The sequence below is a fragment of the Hirundo rustica genome, chromosome 1 (assembly GCF_015227805.2).
Source record: "Hirundo rustica isolate bHirRus1 chromosome 1, bHirRus1.pri.v3, whole genome shotgun sequence".
NCBI lineage: Eukaryota > Metazoa > Chordata > Aves > Passeriformes > Hirundinidae > Hirundo > Hirundo rustica.
In genome coordinates this window covers 91,260,403-91,284,635 of record NC_053450.1, presented here as the reverse complement: position 1 = coordinate 91,284,635, position 24,233 = coordinate 91,260,403, and the positions used below count along the sequence as shown (strand labels likewise).

Sequence of the window (24,233 nt, the reverse complement as noted above, 5' to 3'; positions counted from 1 at the left end):
ATAGGATGTCAGAAGCAGGGAACTGCCATGCAAAATTGGCACCGATGTCACTGGGGTATATGTATAATGAATTATTCTGAAACATATGTACTATAAAATTAAGTATGTGTCTAACTCCACCCTCAGTTTCTGTCTTAACAATGTTTTGTGCTCATTGTCAAGGGAGGACAGCTGCACTTGCAAATTAGCGTTAATTTTGAAATGCAGCTGTCATATGCAGTGGGTCAGAGTAATGAAAAGGGTTTTAATAAAAATTAAAATTCATTAAATCAGAGTCTCACAAGTAATTTTTCCACAAGAGGAACAAAATACTAATACTTCCTTTGTATTTCTCCAGTAATTCAACATTCCAATATCATGTCAGTCACCTTATTTGCATTTTGTCATATTTTGTGGATTATTCAGTATTCAATTGCAGATCCTTCAGAGTCAGTGCAGTGTATCCTCTGAATGCATATTACTGATAGCTCCACAATCAGTATTCTGCACTCATAACATGGAAGGAATTAACTGATTTTATGTGCTTATGACATTCAGAGTAAAATATCTGAAAGATATTAGAGTAGATAACATCACTGTATGCATGCATAATAGCATGTATGCAAACAATAAAAATTATAGGGAAAATGCACATTGCTAGATTCAGTGTACATCCCCGCCAGTAACAAACTAACCAAACTTTAATGACGTTTGTGGGTTTTGTTAATAGAGTCTCATTATGGGATATTTTTTCTACAGCCTTTTGTGTCTCACTCTCTAGGCAGCAATCCTGCCAACTCCTTGATATATGCCTGACTTTCAGTATCCATGTAATCCCAGAGGAGTCAGTGGGACTACTCGCAGACTTAAACAGAAGGAGATGAAGGATAGAAAACTTAGATTGTCTCCCTGAAAAGAGCTCATCATGACCCTTTGAAATGGCCAAAATCTATGGAGCATAACAGAAATATGCTCTTTGGAAAGGAAAAGCTATAAAGCTCAATTTGGTCCTGATACGTGCAAGCCCTTTGGAAATGAATGGCAAAACTTGATGTTGACCAAAGAAGAGGGGGTCTCTCTCCCTGATTATGGTGGTAGCCCCAAGGGCTACCAATTTATGTCACTTGGGGGAGCATACATTTTTGTCAGTTGTCTTTGTGAGTGCAAATCCAGAACACAAAAGTGATTATCTAGTTGAGATTAATTTCAGATCTAATCTGCTGGGTTTCCACATTGTGGAGCTCCCTGGATGTTTCTTGGGTTTGTCCCTCTGTAACCAGATTATTATTTAAAGTTCTATCCATCATAATTGATTTGCTCTATAATGCATTAAATTGGTGTGATATGTGATCTGCTAACATCTTCTGATGCTCAGTCACTAAACAGTGCCTTGATGTGAAGGTGTTAGACAAAGTAACATGTGATGTATTTGCTACTTGTAGGCAAATAAGGAGAGAATCCTAAAATAGGAATTGACAAATGCATGTAGGTTTATTAAGTGCCAGAAGCACTGCCAGACTCTGTCAAACTTGACAGTTTTTTAGACCATTGAGTCTTCTTGCTCTCTGCCTCCAGAAACCTGTTATTTTTGAAAAGGTACTATGTTTTAGCATTTCGGGGGTTTTAGCATTCACTATCAGCCACTGATTGATTTTTTGATATTGATATTCTACTGGAAAAGATGCAAAACACAAAAAATCCCCAACCCTGCATCATGTGAATCGTGTCAGACAGGAAACCAATTGCTGGACCTGAAATTTCCTGTTTGAATAATAATTTTGTGCCCTATTGTGATGGTAGTCAGATAGACTGAAATAGCCACATAATGAATCATGAAACAACATCAAGCAATGAAGGTGTGAAAGCCTTCACTCAATTGTGTTTTAAGTTTCATGAGTTTCATTGCAGCTGGAGTGGAACAGTGTAGTGAACTTGAGGCAGAAGTTCCTATTACTTTGTACAGCTGGTTTGACTCTCATGCTATAAACCATATTTTCTCATGCCCAATATGGGTAAAATAAGAAGAATCACTTTTTATACCTGGTGAATCAGAAAAGCAAAAGAGGTGAGGTACTTTATTGAGGTAACTAAGGGTCTGCATTGCATTTTAATGAGACTTATAATACTGATCCACAGAAGTAGAGATGCGCTGGAGGCTGCAGGATGGAGTGTCTATTTCCTTTTAAGGCCTGTATTAAATGAAGTAGGAGGATCAATATAACACCCAGATTTCTCACTTGCAGTAACAGAGAAGAGATTCTTGCATGATAATGGTTGTAAAGCAATAGGTCCTAGGAAATGTCATGTTGTTCTATGGAAACACACTTGAATTCATTGACATAAAACAGTATGGAGGTCAAGAATTTAGTAGGATTAAAAACTGAACAGAGGCACATCTTACACAAACAACCACTGGTGTCATTAATTGTGGTAGTGAATCAAGGTTTTATCTTCCATCTTCAGCCTCTGAAGTTCAATTTTAAAGTTGAAATGGAAGAAGGTATTTCATCATCTTCTGTAACACCCAGACTTCTCTGCAGTGAGAGGCAGCTACAGATGGAGCTGGACCTGCTGTGAAAAATGGTTCCCAATAATTTTTCATCTTTTATAAATCATGTCATTTTACTGACCCACTGTTCCATTTATGGTTTAAAAAGAGAATATTATGAAATGGATATTACAAGATCACAGGTAAAGATGCAGCTTTTTGTGCAGCAATCTCCAGGCTCATCTTTGGAAGCTTCTTGACTTTCTTGTGACAGGATCATCAGGGAATGCTTGGGAACACTTTAAGAAATTTAAGGCACTTGGTGCTACCAGGCAAGGACAAGGTAAGGAAGCTGCTCTAGCAGCTTCAATGAGCAGCATCAGCTGCCTTTGTTACAGCTGATCCCAGCTGGAGAGGGCCAAGCAGCCTTTTAGCTGGTGCTCAACTAAGAAATATATAGGAGCGCAGCTTCCAGAGCACAGCTAGTAGATAGGGCAGTTTATACAAACAGAGACAAAGAAGAGGGACTCAGGTAAATTTTTTCTGCTGCAAAAGTCTCAGACGTGGTGTTAACACCTCACAGAGTGTTTCCCTGGCCAGCTATCCCTGCCAAGGCAGAGGCTTTAACACAGAGTAAGTTGCAAATGCTGGATGCAGCCCTGCAAGTGTCCTAGGCTGCAGGGAATGCTCGGAGTCTCTTTCTGAGGCCGGGAGAGATGGCCCTCTGTCCTGCAGGAGCTGTGCTGCCAAGTGGAGGAATTACAGGAGAACAGCATCAGAGAAGAGGAAAGAGAGGTAGAGAGAGGTACCATTTCTCTGAAATGGACAGCTTGAAGAGTTGAATCCCATTCACAACAGCGGGGCAGGAGATATTCTCCCCCGGTATTAAGGTAAGTGCAGCCTCTGGAGAAAGGTGAAGGTTGGAAGCCGGTGACTTCTGATGCCAAGAGAAAGGCTTCTGCCCCACTTAGGGCTTGCAACTGCCAAACAGGTTGACAGCCCTCAGATTTTGAAGAGGGTCATGGGTGTGTGGTCTGCGCAACTGATGACATATGTGATGACATGCGTGCTACATCTGTTGGCAGTATCCAGAAGCACTAACCTTTCAAAAAAGGCAAGTAGTTTTCTCTCTGTCAGAGCCTGCTTTATGCTAGAGCATGAAGCTGGGACAGCTGAATCTCTTGCTGGCTTTTATCCTGTTTTCTTGTGCCATGGGCTAGAATAGAACAAAGCTGTAAATTATGGTACTATCAGTTTTCCCTCAGTTGCTCTGGATGGAATTTCTCTGAGCTCTGCCAGCCACCATTGGAATAACTTAGTATATCCTTCAAAATCAGCATTGCAAAAAAAGTCTTCCTGGAACTACAAAGCATCCTCACTTCAAATGAGAAGTGTTTGGACAAGGTAACAGTGATGTTCTTTGCTTTGTACAGCAGGACAAGAGTGTTAGTACATGTTTTGTTGTTCAGGGCTTTTTTACCCCTAAGCTGAGTTTTCTCCTGTTTATTTGCTTTAAAGGTGCTTTGTGAATTGGCAAAAGATCTTACAAATGTTCTACATATTTTTATTCTTGTTTTAAATTCTTCCAGTTCTCTTTCAATGTTCAAGGCAGTATACAGTTCAGATTATTTCATTCATGCTGAAAAAAAATTCCCATTCACTGTTTACAAGAATACCAATTTACATGGATGAGTAGTTTGAAGTTTTGTTGGTAAACAAGAGTTCAATGGATCAATCTACCTATTCCCCCAGGATAAATACTTGGAAAATGAGACTACTGCTACAACATATTTTAAATGTTCAGTGTCAGTCATGAGTACAAAAAAGGCTGTGTGCTTTCTCTCTTTACACAACCTGCATATCCTTAGGAAATACTGACATTAGGACATGTCCTGCCATCAGTGGCCCATCTCAACCACCCTGACTAACCTAAGTGCTTACATCACTTCTTGCAATCTCTGAGATATATTGAAATATAACTTGAAATATAACGGCTTAACTCATTAGTACTCAGAAAATGTGATGCAAACAGAGATTCTCCTAGGAGTACAATACATCAAAGGAACATTTCACTTGAGTGTCCTTCAGAGTATCACCAGAAGTTCCTTTAATTGAAGTGTGTTCTGCAGACAAAAGCTAAGAATGTGTGACACTAAAGGAAAAAGCAAAATCTATGGGAAGTGACACATATTGGACAATTTGTTTTGGTTTTCTTGTTTTACACATGATTTTCCTTTTATATCTTTGATTTGCTGTTCTTGTGATTTTTATTTTTTTTTTTCCCTGACAATTTGTCATTTCCACTGCTGGCTTTAAGTTTCAGTAGTACAACTAAAGTAAGTATCTGGACTGTACTTAACAAAACACTTCCTTACCTGTCATGCAATATCAAGCACTACATGGCCTTGTAGAGGTCACGTTTAGACTTTTTTTTGTTTGTTTAGGATTCTAGTGTGCAATGACTTGCAGGACTGTGCTTCTAGCTTATCCATTGTTAAAACACTTTTAATAGCATGATGAAACTTCCATTGATTAGTATGTAATTAATATTATTTCTTGTTAAGAATATCTGCTAGAGAAATTTCACCACCTTGTTCAAGGATACCATCTGCTGTGGGTAAGACTTTGTAGTGTCAAAACTAGAAAAGAAATCTTGTCAAAGCAGTGTATTCTTACTACTTGTATGCTCTGTTCATGGGCTTCCCAGTAGATTTTTCAGCAGAAATCCTGTGCTATTGTAGTTCAGCTGTAGAATTTCTTTCATTCAGCTCTGTCACTTAGTACGAACACATCTTGGTTTGGCAAACCAAATGAGTCATGCAGAAACTCTATCCAGCTATGGTTCTTTCAATTCACAGAATCAAGCGTTTTAAAAGCCCATCTTTTCTCCCCAGCATAAATATTCCCAAGTATCACCTGATTTGCTCATAATGACAACAGTTGTCTCTAATTTCTGATCAGTTTGTTTATTCCTACCATGATTGTCCAAAACATTGTTTCCAAAAATGAAGGAGAACAATTATTTTAAGAATATTCAGGTTTTATTGCAGTGCAAGTGTAACAACTGTAAGGCCACACAGCATCAGTTAAATCAAAAATTAAATTGCTGGGTTTATGAAGTTGTACATTTTGTAAACAACCTACTTGAGGATGACAAATGTCTGTTCTTCTCGTATTAGTCATATAAGACACTGCTGAGTCTGGGTCATGAAGTTAAAGAAGAAATGAAAGGGTCTGATTCTTCATCTTTTGAAGTCCCATGGGTGTAAGTTCAATAAGAACAGTGCTACCCTCTTTGGTTCCTTAGATATTGTTAATCTATATTTAAAACCTGTGTTTTAATTAAACTTGGAAATTAATTTGCTTTAACGTCTGGGTAAAACAGATTAAAATTAATAAAGTCTGACCCCCTTACGGGTTACCATGAATGAGTAATTACTCTTCAGCAGCACAGGACAGATTGTACTGGACTTTCTGGCACAAGTTAACAGTAAGAAGTCAAAGGAAGTCCAGGAAATACCAGGAATCTTGAACTGCATTAGAGGTTTAGGTTTTCAGTTTCTCTTTATGTAAATTGAAAAGGCATGTGCTAGGCCTTGTCACTGATAGTAATTATGGAAAATTACCTGCATAAATTGAATATGGGAGTATTCTAATTTGGAGCTTGAAACTGACTGCCAGAAAATTAGTTCCTAAGGATGGTGCTCTTTAATAATAATGCTAATTCAGGTATGACCACCTGGTCTAAATTCAAAGTGAAGAAATGTTTTCCTCAGTCCTTTCAGTGCCTTTAGGAAGCTACCGCTGTTGGCTACAACTGTTTCCTACCGTTCCAAGTGTATTCAAAGGCTGAAATCTCATTTAGTGTCAGCTGAAAAAGGAACCACCTACAAAGAGACACATGGTGGTATTTTGGCTGCAGATACTGGCAGTTTAATTAACTGAAAGCACCTCAAAGGAAAATCCTGCAGTAAAATAGCTTTTTTTTTTTTTTTTTGATTGGGGAAATAGAATTCATGAAGGCTTGTGTGAACCTATAGTTCTCCAAAGAATGGTACTCACATTTATCTTCAATGCTAATGAATTTCCTCGTACAGATATTTTCCAGAAAGTGGACTTCTACCAGGTGAAGTCCTGATGTTTGAGGCATCCCTGTCTAAGCCCGAGCTGCCCTGCATGGAAGGGACCTTACTGTTTCAGGAGAGGGGCATGTGGCAAGTTCTGAAGCTGACAACATCCCAACCTGTGCCTCTGAAACGGCATCTGAGTGCTTCCTTGGAGCAGGATCAGCCATCCGCCCCTCCTGCTCCCTGGGCAGGGTGTGTAGGGCTGCCAAACCATGGGCAGGGGCCGTGGGATGCACCTGGACCTCCCTGTGGACCACAGGAGCCGCAACCTGCTGGACTTGAGCCAGGCCTAACTATGGAGGACATCCCTGCCAGCACGGCAGGACTGCGAGCGCAGTGGGGTTTCAGTACCTCGTCACAGGAGCTGAAGTGCTGGAGAGCTGAGATCTCTCTCTGCAGCAGGTGCTGCTACTTGCTCCTTCTGGTTTTTTCTGCCCACACACTGACCCTGTCTAAAAGTTAGCAGATTGTGTAGTTCAATGAGGCTGTAATAAAATGTAGTGGGATTGCAGGTAGGCTGCTTTCTGCTGCACTAGTGTTGTTTAATGGGCTCAGATTTGTCATTATCCTTGGTTGGTACAGCTCTGACTGGCAAAGCCCATGACCATTTGCTAAAAGGGGGTGATATGGGGGTGCTTTTGCTGCTTTATGGCCCTCATTTCTCCAGATGCACTATTTCTTCATGTTTAACCTGTGCAAATAGTCTGTCTCAACACATTTTGCATTCTGGGGAGGGGAGCAGAACACTGAGAGAATGAATTCCTTCCATGGTAGAAGCAGCTGGATAGATTTACCCGAAAACAGGATTTGTTTAGCATAAGGAAGAGAGTATATTGAGGATGATTCATGGCTGTGTACCCCCACCTCACACAAGGGCACAGAGGAGACCGAGTCGGGCCTGACGATCCATGTGGGTCCCTCCCATCTCAGCTTACTCCATCACTCTCTTGAAGGTGCACACTGATAGGAGAGGCAGCAGCCACAAGTCAAGGGAAATGGATGTCAGACATGAAGAAAACTTTCTCCCACGCCGGCATGGATGCCAATGGAGGTACGGCCTCTGGTGAATGCATTGGAGGACCTGGCCCTGTGCAACCTGACCTCACTCAGCTGGTTTCTCCCAGCCTAAAATCCTCTGTGGAGTCTTCAGTTTGATGCTGCTAAATGGATATCTGGCTGTTTCTTGTGCTCAGTAACACACCTTTTGTTATTCCACCTGCTACAGCCCAAACTTCCCCTGTTTGCATTTTCACTTAGAGCAGTGGAGGAATGAAGCACCGTGAAACAGGCTTCTCTGAAGTTTCTAGCAATGCAGGATGTCAGTCTATTTATAGCAACATCTGTAGCTTGGGAGACCTTTGATGACTTCATTTCAGAATATATATCTCTCTTCATCTGATCTGTCTCCTATGCTCAGTGTGATGTTTCCTGTTGCACTGCATTTATTCAGCATGTATAGTGCCTATTTTCCAGAGACAAGCAACAGCAGAAAATCATTTATCACAACCGGTGTGATTAAAAAAAAAAAAAAAAGCAAAACCAGACGTTGAAGGTTAGTCAGGGATAATCTGTTTCAAAGGAGGGAGAAAGCAAGTGCTGAGCCTGGCCCCAGTGTGTCAGACTGCACACTATGACTGAATAAGCCTGACCTGGCAGGATCTGTTCCTCTGGTCAGAGCCAAAGGGTTGTGTGGAGGGGGGCTCTGTGGCTCAGATGGGGTGTTACACCCAGCAGCCTCAGCACTGGTCTTGGTGTGACACTGAATTTTGCTGCTTTATACTGAAAATTCTCTTATTTGTATTTTCTCCCATCCTAAAGCTATTCAAAACTTTTTTTCTGCCAAGGCAGATATGTATTATACATGGCACACAGCACAAAGCACTTTCTTTTTAACTTTCAGGGAATCTGTTAGTGCCAAAACATAAACTGCTTAAGAAGGAGGAGGAAAACTGGGGTAAGTGATATTTGGCAAGATCCACATGTTCCATTTGTTTCTGCAACAATCTCTGTGCTGACTTACAGCTTCAGAGCAGCTGTGTAAATACGGGGCTGTGATGGCTGAGGAAGCCAAGAGACAAGCTGTGGAAAAATAACAGATAAAACCAGACGTGTTCTGGATGCCACAGGGTAGGGCAGAGCTGAGCTATGCCACAGACATCTTACTCTGATGCTACAACACCTTCAGTATGCTTTTTTGGAACATCTCTCCTGTTACTTCTGGGGTGTGTGTTCTGTTTGCCTTTTTTTTTTTTTTTTTTAAGAACTTGAAATTAAAGTTTCATTGTGAAAGAGACTCAAACCATTACTGAAAACATTAAGAGGACTTTCTGATGCAGTCTGCCAAACCCTGCTTTGCCAACTGACCTTTGATGCTCCTGAGCACAAGGGCCAGGAAGCCTTGAAGGTATCAGCTTGGGGTGTTTGCTGGCTTCTTATACATTGGATTTACTCATTTGTTTGTGAAGCAGTTCTAGGAACTGAAAACTTATGCATTTAATAAGTGCTGGAGCTGCTGCCACCCAATCCCTGGAGAGCTGATCTTCCCCAGATAAGGCCAGCACGAGCATTTTCTTACAAGGCTGATGCTAATGCCTGCAGCTTGCTGAGAAAGTTAAGCCTTGGCAGGCTCTCTAATTTCTTTTTGCTTCTGATAAAGCAGCAAAAAGACCATGGGCATAAAGAGGCAGACTGGATTAGAAAAGGTTATCTATTGGATTTTTAAATTGCAAATATTCATCTGTAAACCATATTAATTTCTGCATAAGTTTTCCAGAATTAAGAAATTTTATGAAGTGAGATTATTCAGCAATGTTGTGAGCCAGTTTACAGGTAAATGATGCACCCGAGCAATTCATCTAACTCTCAGTTTTCAAACCACTGTCTTTATCTTTTTTGATCAGGGTGTTACTTTTGTCTTTCTTAAAGATATTCTTATGATTTCTCTGCATTGATTTTTAGCTTATAATAAAACAAAACTGCCTCTTGTCCACCGTGTCAGATAATGCCTCTACTGATTACACTCTTGAATTATTCTAGAACAATGTGTATGATAGTATCTCATCCTAGGATTCTCAGTTCTTCCGTGTCTGCTACACTTCATAAAATCCTTTTCCATCCTACCTCTCCCTAAAACACTGGTCAAATAGGCAGAGGCAGTGCCATTTAACTGGGTGCTGTAGTTCAAAAGCTCAGCATGCATGTCTTAAATAGGCTGCAAAGTGTGGAAACATTCAGTTTCTCTTTTGATGTTTGCAAATTTCATCCCTTTTCTCTAATTTTGAAATAAAATTGATCTAAGTATATGTAGGAATCCCCAACTGGACTGCTTTTGTCTTGTTTTGGGCAGAAGGACAAAGTTTCGCTCATCATAGGGGAAAGTAAAGGCAGTTCTCCTAACAATTTGAACAGTTTACCATAAAAAAATTAAGGAAAATCCCTTCAGGAAAAAGGTGTTTCTACCTTATGTAGTAGAGGGGAGTTTGTTTGCTCATCTACCTTAGCAAGGCACATTTAAGTGGTCTTACTTGTCTTTTAGCAGCACAGCTGTCATTTCTGCATTCCTATGTTGTACAAAAATTCTGATTATTTTTTCTCCATGCTTGGTACAATTTTATTTTTTTCTCAAATCAACTATCAAGAATCACAAAATTCTGTGAGAAAAATTTTTATGTTAATGAGCTGATGGAGTTAAGCAAATATATATCCTCTGACTTCTTCCTTTCAGGTCAGGATTGTATTTGGATTATAGGAACAGCTCCTCCTTCCCTTTCCAAGGATACCTCTGCTCACACTGCAGAAATGAGCCTATGAGCTTCAACTGACTCTGTAGAGCTGTGGAAAAATTTGAGTCAGAGGCAGAAACTGGTTTCTAACTATAAAGAAATAAAATGAATTGTCTTTTCTATTTTTCTTCCAAGGAGAACAGTATTTTCTTGTGACATCCCTCTGAAACTGTGTGAATTGAGCTGGGACAGGATATTTCTCTGTATTAAATCAAATAACGGTTTGCCTGAGCAAACCAATCTATGAAGCACCTCCAAAGCACTTTACTGGGCCCTGATCCTATATTGTTGAATGGTTTCAGTGAAAGATGTGAACCTTAAGGGCATGCTTCTATGTGGAGTTCCTTTGAGGAAAAAATAACTCTGTTGAATTGTTGGATAACTCCATGTGCGTTGGATAACATCCACCTGCAGGATAAAGCTTTTGATGGTTTGGATCCAAGCAGCTAAATAGAAATGTTGATAGCAGGTTTCCTGGTGGATGTAACAAAAACTATCCTGTCACGACATTCTGTTTTGATTTTGGAGAGCCAACAGGTCAAAATACAAGGCAATAGCCTGTAAAATGGGCATAGTTTGTCTTTCCACAGAGCCATTGATAGGTAAACGCCCAGCATTTCAAAAATATTTACCTTTAGATTTAAAAGTGATATTCATCCCCATTTTATAGGTGAGAAAACTGAGGCATGTTGAATTTTAGCAGCTGTTTGATATCAGAAACTTGGAAAAGGGCAGATTGAAAAAATAGCAGCTGGGTCTGGAGAGCAGTAACCTAATCACTGAATAATGTTGTCTTAGAGCTAAAAGCCTGGAGGAAAAAGCTGAAATGTCTTTCTTCTCAAGTCTGTCTTTACCCATGTCTGCATATCAGAGTCACTGAGCTGGAAAAATATGAATGTTGCAGTACATCATGAATGAACTAAGTTGTCTCTTGAGCAGTGAGTGCATTTCCCAGCTGGATAGGATGTTGCAAAGCTTTTAGGAATTTCCAGCACCATTTCACTGAAGCAAGATCCTCTTGAGGATGTTCTGGTTGAATGTTGCTTTTACTTTTCTTTTCCTGTGTCTGTGGGACATACCAATCTCCTGTTTCTAGCACAGCCTTTGCCAGAGCCTGTGTCAGGATGTATAAACAGATGTCTCTGGTGCAACAGGAGGTGTTTTAGAGCTTCAAGACTGGGAGTGGGAAGGGTATTCAACAACTTACATGGTTATGTCTTTATTAGCTAAACAGGGACATTTGCTGAAACCAATAGGAAGAAAAAATTGCAACAAAGGGCAGTGCAGATAAAATCAGTTGCCAGCGTGATGAGACTGCTGCAGTTTCCACATTAGATTGGTGCTTTCTTTGCTACTTTAAAAAAACATTAAAAACCCCCCAAAACTGAAACAGAACCACCCATCACACTAAACCCACATCCCCCAATCCCTCTGCAGCCCTGACATTTCAAACTAACTCAACTTTGCACCAAGTAATCAGAGCTTACCTCCTGCCCCAAGGCTCCAGAGAAGGATCCAGTAAACCTTGCTCTGCTTCGAGATGGCTCCCAGCTCCTTCTCCAGTTGCATTTCGACATGAAATGGAGATGGTCAGATTGCCTTCTGGTGCCTGTCTGGGCCATAACCACTGATGGCGGCTTTTTTCTCCGGCGATATCCAGAGGTGATGTGCAAAGGGAAACTGTTTGACAGGAGACAGCTTTATTTACAGACTGCTGCCAGGCTAAAATCAGTTGAACTGCATGAAATAATGTGCACTGGTTTGTAAAAGGGGTTGGAAAGCCGTGACACCGATTGGCAGTGAACAGCCTAAAAAAGCAGCACACATCAATGGAGTAATTGACTGCTTCCATCACATAAATGATTTTTCTCCTTGCCATACTGTTTGTGCACTTGAGCAAGCTGCGCTTCATACCGATGGAACATAGCAAACTTAAATAATTTTCTGAAAGCTGTGTAAGGTATGAGACAGAGCTTGGGTGAGAGAGACTTTAAAGATATTATTAGTAATACTAATAACAATAATTTAGTGAAAAAGACACTGTCTTTTAAATTGTACAAGGAGAAAAATTTCCCTTATGGGAATTCAATCAAGCAAGAGGGCAGGACAGTGCTGACTTTGCAGATGTAATGCACCCATCTCCTTGTATCCATCTGCCTGCTCCACTCCCAGAGCTGCTGGGTAGCTTGCTCAGCATCACTTCCTTGAGTGTTGTTCATTTGTCTCCAGGGATCTGGCATCTGAATTTTGGAAAGGTGAAAACTCTTTTGTTGAGCTCCTGCTGGCCTTGGTTGTTATAAATGATTTTTCCAGCAAGTGTTGTCTTTGTTCCCTTTATAGGGGGATCAGGTTTTCTTAAAAGCCCAGCAGGAATCTGTGCAACTTTCATATCTGAAGCAAGCATACATGCAGGGCACCTGCTGTGCAGCTGGGGCACTGCCCTCCAGCCAGGCAGAATTAACCTGCACTGCAAGATTAAAGGATAACCTTGAGCTTGGCGAGGACCTCAGAAAAGCAGAATCCTTCTCTCAGAACAACACTGTGCCATAAACAGAGATAAGTCTGAGCCACAGCACCAGGTCTGGAGCCAAGCTGTTGTGAAGTTTGGCCTGCTCAGAGGTAGGGTTTCTTCATAAACCTCTCCACAACAGAAAACTTTCAGGTTTCTCATTCACTGTTCTGGATTCGTAATCCCAGGCATTCTGTCGTCGAGTGTGTTCACCTTATGGCTTTTCCTTGATCTCTTGCAAGCTAAGGGGAAGCATGGGGTTTGGATTTTTTTGTTCAGCATTGCTTTAATCTTCAGGGCTACTTTCATATGCTATTCTTATGGGCTTGCACAAGATTTTGTGAGCTCCTGTCATCACAAAATTTAAGGAGGGTCTTGTGTACTGGCTATGCAGCTGCACTGTGGGATCAAAAAAAAAAGGAGCCTGGTCCCTTTGTGTGGGAATGAAGCCTGACTTAAGTGAAAGTATCTTTGAATGCTTTCTTAGATTCTTTCCATAACCACCATGGGGTTGTACAAGGCAAGGAAGTGTCCTACCTTTGGAAACTGTTTTCCAGGCAGGGACAGGAGCTTGCACCAAGGAAGATGGCAAAGAGCAAGCGGCACAAGCGTCCTGCTGGGAGTTTCCCTCTGCTCCCTGTCTCCTGGTTTCTGTTCTTTAATGGGACGTAAGGCTCACAGCTGGCACAGATACATAAATAACCCAGCATCGAGGACAATCTGCCAAAGCTGACTGCTGTCAGTGGGATATGTGACTGCTGAAGGTGCCTCTCCTCTGTGTCCAAAGGGCTGAAGAGGATGTAACAGATCCATTTGCTCAGTGTGAAGACAAGAGTTCAATGACATGTCTCAAGGGATCACACTAAATTGATACTGCAGGAGATAATTAAATTGTGTGGCAGTTTATCACAGAAGATGCCTGGATAATCAAGATTTCAAAGGTCTTTAAATCATGGGTTTCTAGCCTAGCTGTATTTATGAACTGTAAGGAACTCCCGTGGATTTTGCTTGGCTGTTAGATTCCATGGAGAAGCAGTCAGTTTCTGTCCAGTTCCGTGACCCCACCTCATTAGGAATGATGAAGTACTGACCTGGCTGCAGGCAGCAGGCTCTCTTGCTTTCAAATCCCCATCTGAAATTTCACAGAGGCTTAAAACCATCAAGTGTTTAAGTGCCATATCAAGTGCCTTGATATGTGTCTCTTCCATTCACAACTTCTCCTTTCCTTTGACAGTTTTGGCTTCTGTCCTGGTTTACGGACAAATTTGGGAGAAAACCCCTGAATGGGATCCCTCCTGGGAGCAAACCCAAGTGGCCCCTCCCTCCAACCGGACCAGTAAAAAACTTCTTTGGAGAAAATTGGAAAAAACTATTTTACTTAACAAACAAAGTGCATACAAGCATAAAGAATGAATAATATGAAACAATAAAAGCTTTCGCTCTGAAGTGAGATGGCAAATTGAGAAAGTCCTTGCCGTGGGTGCAGCTCGGCTCTCTCTCAGTCTCTCCTCAGTCCCAGTCTCTCCGGCGCTGCTGGAAAATGCAGAGGTCCAGGCCCCGGTGGGCCGCAGGTGCAGCCCCCAGTGCTCCCCTGGCTTTTCAGTCCAGAGCAGGTTTAAACAGTTCCAAGAAAAAAAAAAACAAACAGTCCAGGGAACTTCTCTGCCCTTAGCTAGCTGAAACGAACTAAAAGCAAAAAGATCTCTGTCCTGCAGTCTCTCCAAGCCTCTGCCGAACACCCAGTCTGGAGAAAAAGAAGAACGTGAAGGAGTCAGGCAGTTTTCTCAAAACAAACTCCGCGCTTCTTCTTGCTCCTCCTTTGCTTCCAGAACCAGTCTTAAAGGCACAGAACTCAATATACAGCACAAACACAACAGATGACTGGGGATACAAGCATCATAAAGTCACTCTAGGACACCCTCTAAGCTTTCTTCTCCTTAAGCAAATCAGGAAACATTTTCGTTTTTTGTATGATTCTCTTCCATGTTATGCTGGTTTCTGCTAGTGGAAAAACAGAGCAACAAAACCATATTTTCCAGAAGAGTAAAATAACTTCTAAGTGTGGCTCCTGGTTGCAGAGGACAAGACCAGATTCGTTGGGAAACTTTAAGCAAAAAGTCCTGGGTGATGCTTAGCATGCATTTCAAACCAACTTTTCCTGTCTAGATTGCAGGATGCAACACCATGGGAGACACCAAATCTCCGAGATACACATGATTTTGTTGCCTCTGAATGATGTTGTTTTTCATTCTTCCTGTCAGCAGATTGACTCAAACCCCTCAGCCACAAGTTAGGAATCAAGGATTTTAGTAAATTAACCCATGTAGTCAATAAAGCACCTCCAATATATCCTAAGTGTTTTACCTGATCCCCTTGGATGCTCCCTGCACCAACATATTACTTCTTTTCTCTGTGTCATCCTCTTGGTATTTTTTTAATTCCTGTCCTAGTCATGCACAGATGCAAATTTCTACCTTAGGCTTCCAGACCTGCATTAGCAAATGTCAAATTTGTCACAGTGACCTGGACTCAGGGAGCCCAGAGCACTGCAGCCTGGGAGAGCTGGGACTGTCAGTGTTTGTCTTTGACATTGATCCAGGACCTTAGAAATCTTCTTTCCTCAGGATGATTTTTCCTAATTAATGGCTGTAGATGACAAGATGTGCATACACATATATGAAGAGAAAGACAAACGCAAATGTTTGTGCAGTTAGCAGCTGCTTCCATACAAATGTACCTTGTATGTGCAGCTCCAAGGTTTCCCTCTTAATCACAGACCTGTAATTCTCACATGAGAATGACAATATATGGGCTCATATATTTTAACATTGATTAACTATAGGTATCTTATGTGATTTTTTTCTCTTCAGTCAATTTTCTCCCAGTTCCTGAATTGAGAAATTATATATTTAAAACTATTATATTTTTCCTATAAGAACATGGAATACCGGAAAAAAATGCACAAATACCTTTTTTACCCTTATGGATACCAAAAGCTAGTCTGTTGAAATGAATGAACCCCTGTCTGTTAAGTTCTGTCAAGATGTAAGGCATTAATAGTGTTACTTGAAATTCATAAAATAAATAAGTTCTCAAACTCAGGACCCAGCTGCATCAACATGAAAAAGCTGTTGTACTTCATACATCTTGCTATCACTTAGACTTTTCTAAAAGAGGATTCAGTAATTGTTTCCTGCTTTCAAATAATATGCTTGAAATATGAATTTAAAATAGGCCAGATTTAGCAATTCACTAATAAGACAATGTCAAGAACTCTGTATTTCAAACTCTCAGTTGCAGGAGTGATGCTGCAGTCAGAAATGCTTTGCACACTTTCGGAGTCCTGCAGCTCCCATCTGTGTATGTGTAAAGTTTAGATTCACAAAACACCGTGTTAAAGCAGGATTTCTGAGGTTCAAGCATCAAACACGTATACGGGAAGAAATGGCGGAATGAAGGCAGTCTTGTGCAGGCATAATTTGCTATCCATACCTTTCTTGCTGATGTATATATGTTCTTGTACAGTCTGTAAAGACATCACCTATCTCTTTTTTTGCCTAAGCTTTCTCTGGGAGTTAACTAGGGTTGTATAGTGAAGGAGAATAATAAAAAAAGCAGGGGCCCTGCCTAAAAAATTTGGAAGATGAGGAAGTCCATAGAAAAATATTTTCATGAACCACAGAACCATTAAAAACTCTTTTCCAATAGTTTCCAGCCATTCATTCCTTAGACTCCTTCCCCTACTTCTGTAACTTCCCTATTTGCTTAAGCAAATGTCTGCATGTTGTGTCTGAGCCCATTCTAGGCCCCCAGCTCTGCCCAAGTGTGCAGAATCTGAAGGTTATTAATTGTCTTTGACAGCACTGACCTTCTGTGAAACTGTTTTGAAGCTGCCCAGCAGGTTCATATGTTGTTAAGGCAGAGGGGTGGGTGGGTGGATGGATGGATGGACGGACGGATGCATGGATGGATGGATGGATGGATGGAGGCTTTGACTGACCTCAATTTTATTAATTTTTTCAATTATCGGTAAAAGATATATATTACCCCAATAACTCAGTTTTGCTTATACAACAGATTCCTGTGAGGTAAAAAATTTGAGTCAACACTTTCATAGAAAGTTGCATATTTGTACTCTTGATTTTTCTGAGTGCCTTGTTTAAGGAAACTGGCATGTGGAAGTGCTACAGCATTACATTTGCAATCAATGGGACAAAGGGTAACAAAGTTAAGTAGTCAAAAAACATCAGACCTGTAAAACCTTAAATTAGGCCAGAACATGCTAATGATTCATCAAGATACTGTAGGGATGACTGCCAGGGATAACCCCTGGGAAAATTTATAATGCTCCTTTTACTGGGGCTTGGCTGACGATGTTGAGACCTTGGAGCTTTACTCTAAGCACGAATAAAGCAGTCTATTGAATAGCTGCTCACTCCATCACCTCTGTCTGGACATGTTCCAGATGAGGTATGTTCCTATAAGTAAAATAATTTCTCATTGTAGCTGAAGATAGTGAACACAAGGTAATTGTTTCCCACAGGCATGGTATGAATGGAGGAGGGGAGAAGCAAGAGGCTGGACAGTCTTAATTCCATATTCAAATTCAAAATATTTAATCTGCGACTGAAACAAAAGTTCTCTAACCGACGAACATTGTTCTTATATGTTTAAGAACAAATATAAAGTGAATATTTTTCAAAAGCTTGTTTCTTGCCCCTGCTATTAAAGACTTCCAGCAAGTGATCTGTATATATCTTCTGAAGAGACCAAATTTTGAAAGGCAGCTGTCATAAATCCCCAGAGCTGGGGAGAAAGGAGGGAGTAGGAAGGGGGAACCATGATCTAATAAGTCACTTTTCATCCCCAAAGACCAGACCTGTAATGACAACAACAACAACAACAACAAAAAAAAAAAGTCACAACAGAAACCCCAAAACAACAAACCCCAAAAGATTTCATCATGTTACAAAAACTGGCTTTTTTTTTCCTTTCATATCTCATCATCCAGACCACACCAGAAGCATTTTCATCCTTGAAAGTTTGCATTTGCTCTAGTTTGTCTCTTTTTCACTGTGGCACTGATGCTGGCCAGAACACCAACTTTTTAAATTAAATTTTATGTATAGTTTATTTGCTGTGAGATGTCTATAAATACAAGATATGCCAGCAGGTCCCAAGATGACAAAATATAAAAGGATTTTCAAATTACGGTTCTGTCCTCCAGAACTGAAAAACACATTTTAGAGACAAATAGACAAATCTTAGTTTTTAAAAATGAGGCATTTTTCATGCTGGCAAGCTTGTTAACAAAGGAAAAAAAAATATTGTTTGCTGTCTAACTGACCATGGCATGCAACATAAAGAAAAAATTAATGCCAGCTGAAAACTTGAGTCTGGCACATTCAGAGACAGCTAAAAGAGTGTGATACTTCCTAACTGTTTCAATTACTGTAGGACTAGTGTTGAGGATTTACACATCAATTGAGCCCCAGTTTCTCCCGTGACAGCCTCAAAAATCACTGATTCTATTCTCTGCATCCTTTATGGTACAAATGATGACAAAGATTATATGGATATCTAACAACTTTGGTAAGATTTGACATAGTTTGGTGATCTACCCACACAGAGAAACTGGTCTGTCCCTTTCCCAATATATTCATGAGGCAGGAGAATTAATTCACTCCCTTTAAAAAAGAGCAACTTGAAACAGAATTTGCAAATTTCCTCTTAGCGAGCCACAAGTATGTGTCTATGGTCATGTGAGTCATTTCCAGCAAACCTGGAACAGCTGGAAAAAGAAAACAGAAACAGGGATCATATGACTCACCCTCATGTCAACTCAGAGAAAAAAAAAAGCAGAGGTAAAGTTCATGAGCTCCAAAAAGTAAAAAAATTGCAAGAGTTATATTCGTGAGCTTGCTCTTTGCCCTCTTGGGTAGCAGAAATAATGGGTACTGAGAATGATCGAATGAAAGGTTAAGTGTTGCTCACCATCCGTAATAAAGTTTATGAACTTTATTACTGGTGTTGATAGTGTCAAAAAGTTACTGACAAAGAATTTTCAGTACAAATTTTAGAAGGAGAAAATATCAGCAGTATGCAGAGCCAAATAAAACAAGTCATCCATCAAACTGCAAAAATCCTGTGTACCCATCCTTTACCCTTTAAACAATGTTTTCTTCCTTTCCTGATTTATTTTGCATTTGACTCCTGTACTCTGTTGTGGAATTTTACTCTTCCCCTAGAAAAAGACAGCAGTGGTCTAGCAGGCATCAAGGTCCAGGATGACCCTACAGATGTACAAGCATGTCCTGTGTGTGACAGAGGAGCTTTTAACTGCTTTTAACTGCTGACAGTGTGCTACACCTCTTCATGTTTTCAAGCAGAGGTGAAAACAGTGAAGATTGTGTAGTTTGTACCCTTGAAACACTGGAACATATCCTTCATAATTCAGATCTGCAGCTGTTGGAGGGAGCAAGAAAATGGGCACAGAGGGTTAACCATGAACTCTACATTTATGACATCAAGAACCACAGCAGCTTTAAGGTAAATAATTCCCTTTTTTCATGCTCCCATGCTGGTTTCTATCTACACAAGCTGTTGTTTTCTTCATGTGGGTGCCAATGAGGAACCCTTGGTGCATCAGCCTGTCTTGCATTGCTGCTCCTCTGAGCTGGCAGCATGACGAACAGCAGAGTTCAAAGTACAGTTCTTTCAGAGGTCAGTGGCCTAGGTCAGGTGCTGGCCTTGCCAGTTTTCCATATTGACATGATTTGAGATAAGAGAGATGATGGCCCTGAACTTTGAAGTCTGGTAAAAGATATGGACCAGGCAGTGGATTATACAAGGAAACATTCATGTCATTTGTTTCGGACTCTGGGATAAGATAGCCAGGCTGTAGTCAGAATGAGATAAGACCCCTTTCTGAAAGGGTGGCTTATCAATATAGTTAGCAAGTTATTTTGCCTACAAGTAATTACTGTAATTCTGGCTGATTATTTTGTTTACGATTTTCTGTTTTGCAGAGAGCAGTCCTTATCCATAGTAGTAAGGCGGAGGTTGGTCACGATCTCAGGTGCAGTGCTTTGAGTTATAGATAGAGCATTACATCATGAAACCGAGTTTAGGTCCCTGTCCGAGGGCTGGATCACAGGCTCTGAGAGTCTGTATTTACTACTACATCTGTAGGAAGTCTGTCAGCCAGAAGTGTCATGGCCTATCTTAAGCTGTAAAAGTGCTGGCTTTGTCCCTCTTCTTGTATGGAAAGGGCACTGAAGAGCGCTGATTTTATGGAAAGCATAAAACAGGATCTAGGACCAAAGTCAAAGAAAGTCATCTGACGTAATAGCTGCTGCAATTGATTCAATAATCCCTGTATACTAGCCCTCTACAAAATGAGTTTTCATTGTGGAATATGACACATGTTGAAAGGGAGTCCTACCCAAAATAATTTTATCCAGCTTCAGTTGAATAATGCTTGACAAGACAATCCAAAGAGTAGTTTGGCAGAGTCAGTTTGGGCTCAGCATCTGCTGATTTGGAGCCACAGAGGAAAAAAACCTTTCATATAAACCGCTTGTAGGATTTGCAAACAATCAAGAAGAACAGTGATTATAAAGGAATATGGCAGAACCTGGGGAAGTAAACTGCTCAATGCTGAAAAAATAGATGGAGTGTACACAAAGATACCTAGCAGCATTTCTTGGAGACACAAAGTCAGATCACCAAGACAAAATGAAGAAAGTTGATACTTAAAGATAAGGGTAGAATATTTTGTATTTTTCTTTCCGTTTCTTATGTCTTGGAGATCCATAATGATGTACGGCAATATACCTTAGTTACTGTAGTTTGCAATAGGATTTTATTGGGTTTTGCATTTACCCAGTAACTTTGTTTCCAATACTTAATGGTTTTATATTCAACTATAATCAATGTGAATTTTCCCCTTTGAAGATTATTTTCTTTAAGAAAAACACTGGGGTGACTTTGACAGGAGCAAGGCATATTGGTTATCTGCCACACCCACACTCTCTTGCACCTGTACATGGGCAGCATTCAGGCCATGCATTTCCCAAGGCATCCTGGAGGTCACCTGGGACTGCCACCAGGGCACCTTGCTACTGTGAAACTACACCACTAAAACATTAAACAACTACACTGCTCCACTGTGACCACGGTAGTCTGATGGATGTCAGCAAGTATTCCGTTTACTGCTTTGTTCAGAGACAGTGGCAATCTGGAGATGCACAGTTTCATAATCTGCTACATTTGGAACTACTAGCTTTAAATTAGTTTCATACTGACAATTGACAAGAAAAATTCTTTCAGCTTCCCTAGCACTTGCTCTTAGCAGCAGAAATCACAGTGAGAATATGGATTTTGTCACTGTACATAAATCACAAGGATATCGGAGAGTCTCTGGCCTGGGAAGTGTTTTTTGCCAAGTCTTGAGGAACGGGTTGAGAGTTGGTACTATGAAAAGCAAAGTTTTGAGGACAAATCTTTCTTCTAAGTTGTTAGTCAGTGGTCCTCTCACAAGAAGCAAGGAGTTAAAGGGCCATTTCAATGACAAAGTGTCCTCAACCTGTCATGGGCCCTAAAGAGAGAGGAAATCAAGTATTTGTGAATGCTGTTCAGTACCAAGGACACGAATACTCAGGGAATGTGATCTTACTGGTCCAGAGTTCATGCAGGCTCTCAGTGAGATCCATGCTTCATATTTAATTCCGAATGCTTCATGTTTTAAGCTGAATACTAATTTCAAGAATCAGAAGGAAATTAAGTTCACAGAAGAATAATAATGAAATAGTTTTGAATAAGGCAACTTCACAGGAATTTTTAAATCAAAAACATATTTGGTAGGGTTGGTATGACATTTTAAACTGCTGGTTTTAACCACACTTTGCAAACACACACACACACACACACACACACACACACAAAAAAAAAAAAAATTGCAAGAGCAACATTGTCTGTGTCTTTATATATTATATACGTGTACATACTGAAGGATGCACATCTATGTACATATATGTGTGCATATACTCATGTCACTGGAGAATCTGAATATCCAGTATATGTTCCAGTGTTTCAAGGGTACAAACTACACAACATAAAAGTTTTGCATAAGCAGGGACAATTTCACTTGTTCTGTCAGTCATGCTGAATAATTGTTGATAGATGCACTAATACAGGGTCTATAGTTGAGATACAAAATTTTTGCTTATCGCCTTCCATTTCATTTTAACATTACCTTGCCAAATAATTTACTCTTCATTTCTCAGACCCAGAGTAGTAATGCACAAGAGCTGCTACTCTAATGGTCCTTATTTTACTATCCTAGATATTTCTTCTATATTAAGTTTTCAGATTGTTTGTACCAGTAAACTGAGATAACATGCAGATACACTTTACAGTGGGAGAGAAGTGTCAGGTGGGGTGATGATGTGCCAAGCAGATGCAGAACTGTTTTGGCTACAGAAAGGGGTACTTCAGGTTTCCTTGGGAAAATACCCTGCCATTCTTCCATGGTGTCACCTTTAGAAGAATTGCTGAACAAAGGCGGGGTTGTCACAATTAGCACAATCTTTCATGAAGTGTCACCTCCTGAGAAGGAGCTCTGATACCTGGCAGCAATGAGCTTTCAAAATTTTCATGAAGTGCACTTGGCAACGTGTGAACTGGACTGTCTACAGTGTATTCCACTTGCCAGGTTTGGCAGGGTGGTGAAGATGGAAGGGGAACTATGATGATGATTTGAGTTTAGCCGCCTCCTGGGGTGAGCAGTAGAACCTACAGAGAAAACAAATGGTTTCTGAAGTATTAGAATTTCTCCATGGGTGACTTGAGTTCAAAGGACATGGAAAAGTTCTTCCCACACCTCCTTAAATGCAAATAAGGACAATCTGTGTTCTCCCCATCCCAACCCCCCCCCCCCCCCCCCCCCCCCCCCGCCCAGTATTTTTTTAGGAAGAGTATACAAAAAAACCCTGACATATAGCAACTGTCATGTCTGAGCTTGAATTTTTTGTTCCCTTTTGTACTTTGAAAGGTTTAAACCAGCTCTGCACATTTTTCACTAGCAAATGACTCCTGCAGCCCTGCTGTTCTGCCGCAATCCATCGGTTTCATGGGGTGCTGCACAAATGCATACGTTTGCTCTTGTCATAAATCCACTGTGTAGTTTGCCTTCTTTCTGTGATGTTCTCCAGGAGACCTGTGCACTCACTTCTAGACAGTGATCTACAAGCACAGCAGAGCTTTGAGGGCCTGGTGGACCCACAATACTGTTTAATTGCATAATTGTTGATCAATGTTTTTCCACCATATGCCTCTCTCTTTTCTTTGAAGCAGGTGTAAGTAATCATCAACACACCTGTAAGCAGCATTTCCTGGAAGAGCTACCGTGTATTTCTTCTGTAGTAAAGGAGTCAGGCTGACTGATGATATGCATTATGGATGTCACCTCCTGCATAACTACTATGGGAGAGGTGAGCACAAAGAGCTATGGAAGGGACATGAAACGTAGAAAAATGTTGGGAAATAACTTACAGAGAAACAGCATGGCAGAAAACAAGGTTAGAGAGTTACAGGCAAAATAATGAGCCAGCAATGTGATGCCAAACACAGGAAATGGTATGTAAATGGCATGTAAAGCCCATGGAGATAATTCTAGAGGCCCCTGGAGGCCGGAGGTGTGTGCTGGCTTAGGTCACCACGTTCTGAGGAGGTTGTGAGAGAGAATAGCAGAAACCAGAGGTTCAGAAAATAGGACCTATGAAGAGAGGTTCAAACAACTGGCTGGTTTTGGTACTATCCAAGAAAATTTAAGTGAGATGTATGTCTTCTAATATAAAAATGGCTATAAATAATGGATAAAAAAACTGTTGCTGTATAATTGTCACTCTGCTAAGGAAAATGGCAAAATTAAATTAGTTAATTTGCAACAAAGGAGAATTCAGCTAAATAACCAGCCCTGGAACTGTATTTTTGGGTCTGGTTTCGGAAGAATATTGATTTAGGCTGAAAATTAGGAGATTATGCCTTATATTAAGAGCAATGAAGTTCTTCAATGACCTTCTACTAGGAATAATGGTGATAAAATTATAAAGCTCACTATTTTCTAGGTGTACTTTAAATCTATTCTTTTTTACCCCACACTAGTACATGGTCTTTACAAAAATCAAAAAAGAAGTGTTATGCAACACTTCCAAAAAGATAAAGACATAACAGAACAGATCCACTTAAAGTGCTGTATCAAACCAGAGTGCTGATCTTACATAATTGTTTATCCTTCTATTCAGATATGTATGTGAACAAAGTCTCTTCTAACCATACATACATTT

At 40.5% G+C, this 24,233-nt stretch overlaps 1 long non-coding RNA gene across 1 annotated transcript; it reads left to right on the top strand.

Moving 5' to 3' along the window:
• Positions 1 to 2,961: 2,961 nt before the first annotated feature.
• LOC120758055 (uncharacterized) lies at positions 2,962 to 8,171 on the top strand. The gene is made up of 4 exons (XR_005702763.2): positions 2,962 to 3,100; positions 3,203 to 3,357; positions 5,647 to 5,732; positions 6,565 to 8,171. It is a non-coding gene; the product is annotated as an uncharacterized LOC120758055 (long non-coding RNA).
• The last annotated feature ends 16,062 nt before the right edge of the window (positions 8,172 to 24,233 follow it).